Genomic DNA, 11,366 nt, shown 5'->3' on the forward strand with positions numbered 1-11,366 from the left:
GAGTTGGCAATCTTTAGACTTTGTTACCTCATTTCATAGCCATTAGTGCACCCAGCCTACCAGTCCTGGGCGGCATCTAGGGCTGGTTAGACTCTGCCCATCACCCTACGTATCATGTATTTCTCTCCACAAGCTTCTCCAGTCATGGCCAAGAGGACTGCCCAGGGGCAGACACGTAAGCCAAAGGGTGTCAAAATGCTGTGTCCTGAGACTCAGTGTGGTTTGGCTTAAACACATAACAGAGGCCAATCATATTTTCACTCCAGTGAGTGAGATTGACCTCCAGGGAAAGTTGCCCTTAGAGATGAGTGCACGAGATGAGAGCTCCTGATGTCAAGCTACGACCGGTGGCTGTGTTGTGCTGGGTACAAGTTTAAAGACACAAGGAGGCCTGTCTTCAGAGGAAAGAGATCGGTGCAGAAAGAAGAGACCAAATGGAACAGAGAGAGAGAAAAGCTGCCTCAGTCCTGAACTGCTGTTTATTTTCCTAAAGCACCTGGATGTACTTCATGCCCTGGTCTAGAATCCCAGATGATCCCTACACTCTTACAATTAACACCTTGTTGTATTTGGGCCAGTTTGAACAGCTCCTGTTCCTTGCAATGGAAGAGCACTCATTAGAACCACGGTGGGCCCCAGCTGGCAATGGGGAAAACCAGAGGTGCTGGCAGCTAAAGGAGCGGCCCAAGGTTACATAGTGATACAGAGTTTGTAGCCTCTGGGCTTTTCCTCAGTCTGGGGCTCTTGAACTAGGGAGCCCCTCAAAGGTCTCTCTATACCAGCAGAGAGAGCGGCATGTGTGCATCTTGTGCCCCGCTCGCTCCCTTTCCGGCCAGGGTTAGGAAGGACAGGCTCAGAAACTGGGATGAGTTGGGTTGGCCACTAATTCCACAAACTATATCTTTTTATTGTTAGATTATCTACTGCCCTTGACACACACATGCATGGTAGTGGTGTTGCAGGGAGAGCCAAGAGGAAGTGACTAGTTTCTGCCTCTGCCCACTTACCTGGCTGATTCTCTGTAAAGGCAAACTTGAGCACCCTGAGATCTGTGGAAATCCCAAACCCTCCTCCACCATGTTGCTGCACTCTGATGCTAGGGAGGAAGGTAGCTATCTTGAGAGGCAGGACCAGGCATTTCCTCTCTTCAGAGGCCTGGGCTGACCATCCAGCCCCGCCCTCTGCATACGCCCCAGCTAAAGCTGGTGACTCTCATTCTTAGGATTGCCATGTGCTGGAGCAGACTTATCCAAGTTCCCAAGAGCTAATTGCTAAATGAACAGAAATCTTTAATCAGTTGTTAAACTGCTAGTAGCTTGAAGTTGGCCGTGGTTAGAGTACTCACACCAGTGACGTCAGCAAACTCTACACATCAGCCCTCCCCGCCAGAGCTGGTGGTTAACCTTCACCAGCTCACCACGCTTAGTTACCCGAATGGTGATGGGTGGTATCTGCGCTTGGCTCCATTTACAGCCTAGACTAGTTTCAGCCTGAGGGAGGGCTGGGGGCATAGAGTTAGAGAGAGGCTGCAAATACTCCATTTGGAGTTAAGTCAGTAATTTCACAGTGATCTTGGTTGGGGGATAAAGGAAGCTTTCCTAAGCACAGGAAGGACTCTGCTTTGTGAATAAACAGCTGGTTTCTGTTTATTTGCACTGGTTTTGACCAGAGCCTAGAAAAGGGTTTGGCTCCACACTCCCACCCCTTCAAAGAAGCTTCTCAGAACTTTGCTCAGGACTTCCAAGAACTACGTACAGATCCTGTGCATCCAAATACTTGGGGAATGATGAATTCCCTTGGCTGTTCACTTCCTGTGGGAGGGAGGAGATGAGAGCCCATCCCAGGTTTATTCCCCGAGGGCAGTGGAACAGGCAAGTTGCACTTCCCTTCCCTCAGGGATCCCTGTGGGTAAGAGGCAAAGCAAAGGTCAAGTGACCCAAAGGCTGACGCTGCCGGCAGAAAGCCAGCATTGTTGTGAGCCGACAGGAACCACGCTTGGTCAGAGATCTCAGCACATACATTCCCACGTTAGTGAGCATCACGAGCCTCTGGGAAGATTGGTAAAACCAAAGGATTCAGGTTTGGTCAGTCTGGGACAAGGCCCCAGGCTCTGTGTTTATAATGGGCACCTGAGTGACCGTAAGGCCAGTGGTCCTCAAATCTCATTTTGAGGTCACCTGTGGTCAAAGCTGGACATGACTGACACATTTCCTTTTCAATTAAATGTCGAATTTTTCTCTGTATGTGGTTATTAGCAGCTTTCCGTGGCTCACAAATTCATGAACGAGAAATTTCTTCACTATACCGTGATTAACACAAGCATAGTAATGGTGAAATCCGTACTTACATAAGTGATAAATTAGAGGGAAGCTATATGATGGAAGACCTCGCCAAAGTTTTCCTTTAAACACTGGAATGAAAGCCTTCACTTTAAGAGGTTAAATTCTCAGGAACTCTTTTGCCATAAACTTTCAAAACACCGAGGATTCTGGCAAGATCTAAATTGCCGCCACTTCCTAGCTTTGGTGCTGATTAGAATCAGGGTAGCTTTTAGCCAAAGCAAAAACTGTCACAAATACGGGCTGTCAGTAAAATAAAAAAATTAAAATAAAAAAAAAATAGCCAGTTTCTCCTTTTACATCCTTTGTCCAAAATAAAATTGAATGAATGGCAAAAAGACCAGGTGCTTAAGTATTCCACCTGCAGAAAGAAAGTCATCTGAAAGGGGCATTGTGGTCTGCTGAAAACAACGTGGGATCTCCAAGAGGCCTCTGGGTTCTCACCATAGCCTTTGAGAATGGGTACTTGACTTCTCTGAACCTATTTCCTCATCGTAAAATAGGAGAGGTGGGGGGAGAGTTCCTATATGGCAGAGACATCAGGAGATTGGGTGTGGGGAGGAATATATATATACATTCAAGCCAAGAAGTTTAGCGATTCTACCAATTAAATGTGAAAGTTAATCTCTCCGAGATTCAGCTTCTTTGTCTGCAAAATAGGTTAGCCATAACTAATGCTCACCACATAGAGTTGTTTTGAGATTTCAATGAAGTAACTTACATAAAGTACCCAGCACCATCTGGGACGACTGGATTATCAAAATAATGATACACATACTAAAGACTTAGAACCAAGCGAACAAAGTGGGCACCGAAGAGTCCATGCTGCTGCGAGGCAGACAAGAGAGTTCTCCCTCACGTTGAAAGCCAGCCCATAACTGTAGGAGGAACTGAATCAGAATATCGCCGTTGGGCAACTGCAGTTTGAGTCAGTCAAGAGCCATCCACAGGATGCTCGCATAGGATGCCTGCAAGAGACTCAGTCTCGAAGGGCAAAATGGTAACTTCAAAATGGAGAAACCCAGCAGACAATACCTTTTAGTGGGACTGATCGACAGCATGTCTCTTCTTTTTTTCTTTTAATTTTTAAAGATTTTATTTTATGCTTATAAGGCACTTAGCAATTTTTAAAATTTAAGTATAATAGTATACAATATTACATTAATTATACTAGTGTCAAATTTAACTGTCATAGCATACAGTATTGTGTTCATTATATTAGTGTTGGGTGTAAACATTTCTATACCTTACAGTGTGATCCCTTGGAAATTCCAGGAATCACCCATCATCGTGCAGACTTACCACAGTGTTGTTGAGTATACTCCCTTTCACCATTTCACCCAGCCCTTCCCCCTCCCCTCTGGCAGGTGTTCCTTTGGTCTCTGTATCTATGAGCTTGTTTTTGTTTTGTTTGTTCTTTTTTTTAGATTCCACTTATAAGTGAAACCATATGATATTAGTCTCTCTCTGACTTCCTTCACTTAACATAATACCCTCTGAGTCTGTCCATGTTGTTGCAAATGGCACCACTTTATGCTTTTTTTATTGCTGTGTAATATTCTAATGTGGTCTACAGAGTGAGACAAAAGTAGGTTTACAGTTGTGAGTATGCAAAAGAGAGTTTACTCTTGTACTATATTATTTGTTACTGGATTATTTTTCCAAACAACCGTAAACCTACTTCTGTCCCACCCTGAACATTCCAATATGCATATATATTGCATCTTTTTTATCCACTCATCTTCTGATGGCTACCTAGGCTGCTTCCATATCTTGGCTATTATAAATAATGCTGCAGTGAACATAGGATGCATACATCTTTTCGAATTAGTGTTTTTGTTTTCTTTGGATAAATACCTAGAAGTGGAATTGCTGGGTCACAGGGTAGGACCTGTTTTTAGTTTTTTGAGGAATGTCCGTACTGGAGACTTCCTAGTGGCTGCACCAGTCTGCATTCCCACAACAGTGCACAGGGCTCCCTTTTCCCCACATCCCTGCCAACACGTGTTGTTTGTAGACTTTTTGATAGTAGTCATTCTGACTGGTGTGAGTCACTATCTCACTGTGGTTTTGATTTGTGTTTCCCTGCTGATTAGTGATGTTGAACACCTTTTCATATGTCTGTTGGCCATCTGTACATCCTCCCTGGAGAAGCGTCTCTTCATGTCCTCTGCCCACTTTCTGATCGGATGTTATTGTTGTGACTGAGCTGCATGTGTTCCTTACACATTCTAGATACCAACCCCTCATCGGATGTGTCCTTGGCAGATATTTTCTCCCATTCAGTAGGTAGTCTTTTCATTTCATTGGTCGTTTCCTTTGCTGTATGGAAGCTTTTCAGTTTGATGAAGTCCCATTTGTTTATTTTTGCTTTTGTTTCCCTTGCTTGAGGGGACATATCCAAAAAGACAGTATTCCAACTAATGTCAGACACCTCTGTTTTCTTCTAGGACTTTTATGGTTTCAGGTCTTACATTTAAGTCCTTGATTTCTTTTGAGTTTATTTTTGTGTATGGTGTAAGAGACTGGTCCAGTTTCATTTTTTCTGCATGTGTCTGTCCAATTTTCCCAGCAGAACTTGTTGAAGAGACTGTTGTCTTTCTGTTGTATTGTCTTGCCGCCTTTGTCATAGATGAGTTGACTATGTAAGTGAGGGTTCATTTCTGGGCTCTCTGTCCTGTTGCATTGATCTGTGTGTCTGTTTTCAGGCCAGTACCAAACTGCTTTGATATTATAGCTCGTAGCCTGGTTTGAAACCAGGGAACACGGTACCTCCAGCTTCGTTCTTTCTCAGGTGCTTTGTGGTCTGTTGAAGGGCAGGATTTGTAGGCAGCCTTTTAGGAAATATCCGCACGTTTGGTCATTTCAACAATATTAACCCTTCCCAGCATGCACCTTTTACGAGGCAGTGAGAAGAACTCATGTCTTCTGTGGCATTCCTAAAGAGCACATAATTTGAATCTCACCATGAGAAAGACAATCCAAGCTAAGAGGTGTTCTACGAAATAAACTGGCCTGTTTGTTTAAAAGATGTCAGTGCCGTGAAACAGAAAGAAAGATCCAGGAACTGTTCCAGGTGCACAGAGAAATGACACACGAATGCAGGGCACAATCACAGATTTTCTTGGCTAGAAAGGGCATTATAGGACAATTGAAAAAATCAGAGTACAGTTTATAGATTAGATAACTATATTACATCAATGTTAATATCATGATTTAGATAATTGCATTATTGGAGAGGCAGGATTTTTAGGCAAGGTAATGGGAAATATTTAGGGATAAAGGGCATCAGATCTGCAACATCTTAAATGGTTAAAGAAAAATAGATTGGTAGATAGATAGATAGAGCAAACATAAAAAATGTTAACGTTAGAGAGATGGGGGTAAAAGTTGTCCAGGAATTTTCATTACTTTAGCACCTTTTCTGTAGGTCTGAAATTAAGATTTGAAAAATAAAGTATTCCATACATACTAAGGAACTGATAGCTGTCACTATTTTTACACCAATTAACAATAGTAATAGGACTCTGAGTCTGTCCTAAAGAGTTTAGAAGCCAGAAAGAAAACATGTACAAAACCAATGTGAGGACTTACGTGTTGCAGTTTTGTGGGCCAAAATGTCACTCTCCACCCACGTCCTGCAATCCACTTCATTTCAGCCCCTCGGCAGCTGTGGTCCAGAGATTGGGGTCCCTGTGTGGTATTATGGGAAACGTAGGCTTTATGAAGTGCATCCTGCATAAGGTGGAGGCCAGTGGGGTTCACTCTGACACTAGTTTTGAGGCTCACGTGGAAGGGACTGCAGCACACCAGACAGTCGGTCTCCTTCCATCCCCAGACGACTGCGTGGAAAGCCATTTCCATTAAAGGTTTGGTCTTGGCCCCATCACTGTCAATTTGGAGGGCATGAAAATAGGAGAGTGCTTTTAGCAGTAGAGTGCCATGATGTAATCAACCTACGCATGTGCTGGGGAGCCTGTGGCTTCCTGGGTCAGAGGCAGCCTCTGGAGTCAGACAGACCACTCCCAAATCTCAGATACACCACTTACCAGATAGTTTAGAGCAGATCATTTAACCTCTTCGCCTCAGTTTTTCTTAGCCATAAAGTGGGCATAACATCTACATTATAGAACCAAAGTCATAGGGATGGTGTTTAGTAAGTGAGATACTGCAAACGACAGAGGTTTTATGCCCATGCATTCTAAGACATATTTAGGTGTAAACTAATGTTATGATGTTATCCTGCAATTATCTAGAATCAAGAACAATTCTATTAAAATATCCTGGAAAATTCTCTCATTTTCCTTTTCCTGTCCTGGCCAGCCTATCATCTTATAACACAAATCACCCATGACTTTCTCCTATGTTGATTTTCTCCTGATGCCAGTTCCCACTGGGTTCCTGGGAGGGCACCTGCCTCCTCTCCCACCTCGAGGTTCTAGTGTGCTGGCTGGACCCTGGGGCTCTTGAGGCTGCCGTGATTCTGCAGGAATTCTTCCTCAGTGAGAAGCTGGCCTGGAGCAGCCCCTCGGCAGCTGTGGTCCAGAGACTGGGGTCCCTTCAGCCAGCATGTGGCTGAAGATGGAACTTCAGGGCTAGGCTTAGAGCTGTGAAATGTGTATTCACTTCCGCCTTCTGCCTGGCACAGGAGCCTGTGCAAATTCTGGTCCCTACACAGAGGTAGGTGGGGCAGGAAAGCTGCTTTACTGCTAGGACTGTGAGGCTACACCCAGGATCTCAGAACAGCACTTCCCCCACCAATCTGTCCACACTGGCCTTAGCCAAACCCGAGGAATGGAAGCTTAACAGGAGTGTGTCATACGAAAGTTATTCCATCAGCGTCCTCTCTCCCAAGCTCCACACCCATGTTTCTGCCTGCCTCGTGGACATCTCCAGCCAGACGACCCACAGGCACATCACACTCAGCATGACCAAAACAACACCTCAGCCCGCCTTCCTTTTAGGTCCTCTGTTTTGGGTGATGTCAGCAGCCTCAAAATCATCCTCCCCCAAAACCCTGCCGTTAAGGAGGTCCTGTCCATTCCAAATCCAAAATTGCCCGGAGCTGATTTCTTGCCCTTCACGGCCTCACATGCTGACATTCAGGGCTTTGTGATCTGTCACCTGGACTGTTTCAGCAGCCTCCTGACGGATCTCCCTTCCACTACCTGCCTCTGCTCCGGCTCACTCTTCATCTCAAGGGCAAAGCTGCCTCCGGATGAGGAAATGTGATTCCTCTCCCACCGTGCTGAAGCAGGTGTTGGCTCTCTGAGTGACTCAGTGGTGGAGTGTGGGCTCTTGAGGTGCCGTGCAAGGCCCGGCCCATCTCTCCAGCTTCTTCTTGCCCGGAACACCTCACCCTCCAACATACCAAACTGCCCACTGGTTCCGACTGCTCCTTCTTCACCAGTGGGCCTTTGAGCAAGGCCTTCCCTCTGTCTGGACTCTCTCCTTTTTCAACGTGCATTCCTACTCACCCTTCAGACTCAGCACAACAGTTCCCTTCTCTGGGAAGGTCTTTCTGTCTCCACCTTCTACACTCCCAGAGCATGTCTTCTGTGCCATTGTTATAACTTACGAGTCTGTCGTGTGATGGTTTCTAGGTTTACACTGTGTGTTCTTCAAGATCAAGGGGCCTGCACTGTGGACTTCTGTATGCCCAGGACTGGGCCCGGCAGTCCTCGGGACAGGAAGTCTACGATGAGTCTGTATACCACAGAGCACACGGTGCACTAGTTGCACTGCTCTTGGCTATGGTTTTAAAATCTTGCCTCATACTAGAATGTTGATTCTATGACAGGTTCAGTTCAAGGCTCCAAATTCACATTTATCTCAAACTTCTTTCTGTTGAACTTGTATTCTTTCTTTACCTATCTTCTTCCTTCCTCCTCTGCTGCCTTCTCAGAAGATCTCTGAGGGGATGTCTCTTTGTCATTAAAAAAAATAAATTGTATTCTGGATTTGCTGACTGGGGAAATTGACTTCCTTATGAGATCAGAGAGAGAGCTGATCTTGCCAAAGGATTTTTAGCTATTACCCTTTGGAGAGAGGATCCACCGAATAGAAAAATACTGTAAAAGTATAAAATGCTGACAGCTGAGGTGTTGATTTCCACATGTGGTCATGCTTTTGTGTGATATTTAGAAGCAGCGTTTGACTGACCCTGGCACTCACTGAACAGCCTTCATTCTAATTCCTTCCACGTTGAGTGTTGTTCCAAGTTTCTGATCATTCCTACTTTGGAAGGTGGCCAAGGTCCTGGCAGTAGCCACGATCGTGCCAAATCTCCAGGCCCTGTCTGCCATGGGGGCTTGGACCACCTCTTGGAACGTGTGCCTACAGGCAGGTGCGGGATGTGCAGGGGTCAGACCCCACAGTTTGGGGAGATGGGAGCCTCTGCACAGGATCTCATTTTTCTCCATCTGCACAGCCATTTGGGGCCTCAGGCTTCGTGACTCACATAGTGACTATCCATCTGCCCGTTTACTCCAGAAAGGAAAAAGGATTTCTTCACGCACAGTTGGCCCAGATTCAGGCATGAGCTGAGTCATCATATCACATGTTCCGGAGCCATCTGCCTGACCCATAGACTGTAGCAGATCTCCATAATAATGGGGCTCCCTTTGCATGAAGGTGAACAGTACTTGCATGTACTATTCTCTGTACCCCTAAATCCTGCCCTGGAAGTCCCCCCCTGTGCCAGTAGTGGCATAGGTCAGGATTGGCAGATGCTTGTAGCTCTGGGCCCTAGATCCCCTCCTGCACCTTGCAGTCATCCTGATTGGTTGATGAACTGTTCTTGGGCCCAGTAGAAGCTTCAGCATCATTGTCAAGACAGCCCTCCCAGCCAGAACCCCTCACATTCCTGCAGGCTTGGCACCAGAGGGTAAAGCATACAGATACCCAAGATTAGATTGGGAAGACATGGCTGTGTTCTGGGTGAGGACTGTGGTCTCCAGAAGGCTACCTTTATTTGTTTGCACATGTAATTATTTATTTTGAGGGGAATGAGGGAAGTGGGAAGGTAATACCCACACTGAGTACAAAACTCAAAAGGTATAAAAGAAAGGTGAAAATTCTTTTCTAACTCAGTTCCCAGTTGCTCCTCACCTCTCCCCACTCCCCCACCAGAGGCAACCCATACCACCAGCCTCTTAGGGGTGTGTTTTTATGTGTGTGTGTGTGTGTGTGTGTGTGTGTATAAAACACACACAGAGGCTGTGTTTGTTTACTAGGGCTGCTGAAGGCTACAGGTCTGAGGTCAAGGTCTCTTCTGAAGGCTGCGAGGGAGCATCTGTCCCAGGCTCACTCCTAGCTTCCGGTGGGTTATTGGCAGTCTCTGCCATTGCTTGGCTTGTGGAGTCTTCATTCCAGTTTCTGCCTTTGTGTCACATGGCACTCTCCCTGGGTGCATGTCTGTGTCTGAATTCCCCCTTTCTCTAAGGACACCAGTCATATTCATTAGCACTCAGCCTATGGCCTTATTTTAACTTGATTACCTCTTTAAAGACCTTGTCTCCAAGTAAGGTCACATTCTGAGGTATGGGGGTTAGGACGTCAACATATGAATTATGGGGACAAGTCAATGAACCCATGTGACTCAGGCATTTAAGTATATGCTAATTTTTAAACAAATAGGAGCACATTCTAAACACTGCATCTTGCTTTTTAAATTTTAACAATCTTGGAGATTTTTCTGTATCAGTACATAGAGACCTGCCTGCCTGTCTCTTTTTAATGGCTACATGGAACTACACCATATGGGACTACAGTTACTCACCTAACTTGTCCTGAGTGGTGGACATTTAAGCTCCTTCTTTTGCTGTTACAAGTTTCCACTGGCTGTCCCTGATCATTTCACACTTTAAATGCAAGTGTAGCTGTAATACTGATTTTTTTAACTTTATTTTTATTCTTGACATTATCATAGGTAACTTCACTTCCCCCCTTTGCCTCCACCCAGCCCCCCCACACACACATTCCCTCTGGCTGTCACCACACTGGTGTGTGTCTAGGTGTCCTGCATCTGTGTTTGGCTAATCCTGTCACCTGCTTTCATCCAGTCCCCCTCCCCCGCCCCCCTCCCCTCTGACAGTGGATAAAGAAGCTGCCTACATTTATACAATGGAATACTATGTGGCCATAAAAAGAAGGAAATCTTACCTTTTGGAACAGCATGTAATATTGATTCTTAAATGTGGAATTGCTTGTTCGTAGGTTAGTTGCACTTTGCTTTCAATATTTATGTAAACTGCTCTTAATTGCTGGGAGAAAGAGCAGAGCAAATGGTCTTATCAGATTAGCTAATTATCAACGTGGATCCCCTTCAGGTTCAAACAGGACTAGAGAGAGCCCACAGAAGGAAGGAGGAGGACAGTTCTGAAACTGGCACTTGTGAACCCCCATTTTGAAATGATACCCTTAGTCTGTGCCAGCAAAAGGCACTTGTCTGAGTCTGCTGTAAGACTATCTCCTGACCCATAGACTGGGGCTGGGTCCAAGGTCTCCTGACCCGCCTGAACCTTGAGCCCCGGTTTCAGAGCAGCACCAGCTGGGGGAGGAGGGAGAGGGTGGAGCGTACAGCCCCAAAAGCAAAAGAAGGTGCTTCCGCTGAAGGCCAGGCCTATTGTGGATGCCACTGCCATTATTCTTTCTCCCTAGTACACTTCCCAGGGACGGTCTGTCCAGGTGTTGTGCAATGCTAAACCTCCATTTAGATTTTGACCAGGAACCTCATGCCGGGTGGAGGAGGGCTCTAATCACGCTGAGGGTATGAGAGCATCTGACGTCAGTTACTCGGACAATGGCCTGGCACAGCTTCTCACCTGGCTGCCAGCTGGAAATTTGGAAGTCCTCCCTCAGTTTTTGCTCATATGTGGCTTGTGGAGGTTAATTTGTTCCAGGCCCTTTCCAGTCTTGTCCTCATGAGTTTTTGCATCATCCAGGAATCTGGAAGCATGTCCTTTGTCGCTGGAGAAGCGAAGCCCAAAGAAGTGAAGTGATCGACTCCAGTTCCTGTAACCAGGA

At 45.8% G+C, this 11,366-nt stretch overlaps 1 long non-coding RNA gene across 1 annotated transcript; it reads right to left on the reverse strand.

Annotated features, from left to right (window-relative positions):
- Positions 1-2,978: 2,978 nt before the first annotated feature.
- Positions 2,979-11,166, reverse strand: LOC123478141 (uncharacterized). The gene is made up of 3 exons (XR_006653273.2): positions 10,503-11,166; positions 5,934-6,032; positions 2,979-5,278 (listed from the first exon to the last, which is right to left on the reverse strand). It is a non-coding gene; the product is annotated as an uncharacterized lncRNA (long non-coding RNA).
- Positions 11,167-11,366: the final 200 nt, after the last annotated feature.

The sequence above is a fragment of the Desmodus rotundus genome, chromosome 10 (assembly GCF_022682495.2).
Source record: "Desmodus rotundus isolate HL8 chromosome 10, HLdesRot8A.1, whole genome shotgun sequence".
In the NCBI taxonomy this organism is placed as follows: domain Eukaryota; kingdom Metazoa; phylum Chordata; class Mammalia; order Chiroptera; family Phyllostomidae; genus Desmodus; species Desmodus rotundus.